Here is a 2,833-nt window from a genome sequence, read left to right on the forward strand (position 1 = left end):
GTGGAACTACCTGGGGACCTTACGCCCCAGCCAAGGCCCCTCTGGGGTTCCTGTGTGACATTGGCATCCCCACACCCTGGGTCCGGTTCCTGTGTCACGTTGGCGTCCCCACACCCTGGGTCCTGGGGCCATGGACCCCACACTGGGGGGGAGGGGGGTTCCTGTAATCCCTAAACCTTGCCCAGGGCGCTCCTGGGATCCCCTACTCGTGTCTGGGGCCCCTTTGGGAATCCTTTTTCATGTCCAGGGTCCATGTCTTGGGTCACGGGACCCATAGACGACTGTTGAGAGGGCGCTGGGGGGCAGTGCTTCCAGAATCCCTGGGCCTCTAGAGCTTCTCTGGGATCCCCTTGTGATGTCTGAGATCCCCCAAACAGACCTGGGACCTCTCCGAGATCTCGTGTGTGTCTGCAGCCCCTCAATTACACCTGAGGAGGAACCCACAGACTCCTACATCTGGACGGGGCCATTCCAGCAACCCTAAGTCCTGTACAGGGCCCCTCCGGGATCGCCTTGTCATGTTTGGGTCCCTCTTGTCAAGTCTGAGATCTTTCAGTTATGTCTGGAAACCCGTTATGTCTCAGATCTCTGTGTCACATTTGGAGCCCATCTGGGACCCCCTTGTCATATGTGCGTCCCCAAATGCCCCTGCCATCTTTGAGATATCCTGGAACCACCCTGCGATCATTTTTTCGTGTCTGGAACTCTCCAATCACATCTAGGATCCCTCTGGGATCATCTTGTTATGTCTGAAATCACCCTTGTCAGGTCTGGAGGGAGACCTCAGTGAACTTTGTTGTATCTGGGATCCTTCAGTCAACATCTGAGGCCCTCCCGTTAGATCCCTATCAGATATGCCTGTTTGGGGATCTCACCAGCAATTCTTGAGTTCTTGTGGGGACTCTGCCCTTCTTGGGTGCCCTCCTTATGGCCACACTGGGGATCGTTTTAGCTGCTTGCCTGATTTTTGGGTGATCTTGACACCCCTCTGCCTACTTCATTTCTAACCAGATGTGTCAAGCTGGCAGACCCCCGGGGCAAACCAGGCCCCTGGTGGTGTTTTCTTTAGTTCACTGCAGTGTTTTGGGGGAAAAAAATCCAAATTATCCAACATTCCAAAAATTGGGAGAGTTTACAAAGTCCTGATTTCTGGCTTCACTTAAAACTCCAGGTGATCCAGTCATGGTGGTGAGCCAGCTCTGCTATATGGAGCCAGCCAGTGGCGCCCTCCTGATGGGGCATTTGCTCTGCAATTTGCCCCAGTCCCCACCAGTCCTGGCTGTCTTATACCAGCTACTTCACTCAGTTTCCTGTTTGGCCCACAGCATTTGCATTTCGACCCTGGGCGCACACCCCGCTGGAAATGAAGCCCAGATGAACCGTGGGAGCTCTGATTGGAACCACGGGGGGGGGGGATCAGAGGCTGTGGGGAAGACGTCCTTGAGCCTGGGTGGCTGAGAGACCGAAGGCACATGATTTGCTGCTTCCGGGCCTCAGTTTGCCCCTTCTGTAAAAGTGGGAGAAGAGGAGCAAGATCTCTTGCAGCCCGGTTAAGCCTTTGGTATGTCTCCCGAAATGCACCCCACCACCCACTGGTGATCAGGAAGAGGATGAGGAGAAAGCATCAAGGACGCAGAGAGGCGAGGAGGGGTCCACCGGAGGGCACACAGCTGCTGGTGGCAGAGTCCAGCCTGGGACTTGCCCTCAAGAGAGGAACAGCCCTTGGGGGCAGGGGGCAGCTGGGAGGGGCATTTGGGGCCCAGCTTCCTCCTACAACGATGTACATTTTGCAAAAAAATATCACCATCACCCAAATGTGAAATAAAATTTTTAAAAATGTACAAACCAAGGTTAGACAGACCTCCGGGGACCTTTTGTCAGGGCCTGGAGCTACAATCCTGCCCCCCTCCGCCACCGGGAACATTGGCTGTCAGAGACACTAGACAGCAAGGGGAAGATGAGACAGATCAGAGAGGCAAGAGAGCCAGGGAGGCTGCGCCTCCAAAGCTGTGGCAAAGCGCTTGAGATGCGGGCGCGAGGCGTTTGGTTTAATGTTTGTGTCGTCCTCTCTTCCTGCCAATCTGTGCTTCCCCATCCCCTCCATGTCTCCTTTCCTCTCTGGGTCTCTGTCCCCCTCTCTCTGGGTCTCTGTCCCCACCCCGGGTTTCTGTCCCCCTCCCCCCCCCGGGTCTCTGTTCCCCCCTCTCTCTTGGTCTCTATCTCCCTCTCTCTCTGGGTCTCTATCTCCCTCTCTGGGTCTCTTGTTCCCCTCTCTCTGGTTCTCTGCACTCTCTCTAGGTCTCTATCTCCCTAAGAGTCTATGGCCTCTTCTTTCTCTGGGTCTCTGTCCTCCTCTCTCTGAATTGAGCCCTCAGGCTGGCAAGGGGGGAGCGCAGGGCTCCAGGTGACACCTCCACCACTCCTAACACCGGCCGGGACTTCGCTGGGCTCGCCAGAGCCGCGTGGCAGTCTGCCTGGCAACCGACGACGTCACACGGTAGCCGCCTCCGTATTGGCTTCACGCGCCCGGGAGGCGGGGAACTTTCCGGCTCTTAGGGGGTTTTGGAAAAAGGGGGAGGAGGAAGATGGGCGGGAAGAAAGGGAAGAGGGGCTGGTCTTCCGTCACTCTTGTGCCCCTCACCCTGAGTTACTTCCCGTCCAGTCCCCCAATCCTAAACCCCAAGTCCCCAGACCCTTCCCTTTCTTTTCACATCCTTCCCCTCCCTTCCACACCCACCTGGCCCTTCTCCCCAGAACACCTGGTCTCCTCAAGCCCTGCTCCTCACATCAAGCCCTGCCCCTTACCGCCCCAGTCCCGTCCCCACCTCCCCCC

This window comes from Trichechus manatus, unplaced genomic scaffold (assembly GCF_000243295.1).
Source record: "Trichechus manatus latirostris isolate Lorelei unplaced genomic scaffold, TriManLat1.0 scaffold00087, whole genome shotgun sequence".
NCBI lineage: Eukaryota > Metazoa > Chordata > Mammalia > Sirenia > Trichechidae > Trichechus > Trichechus manatus.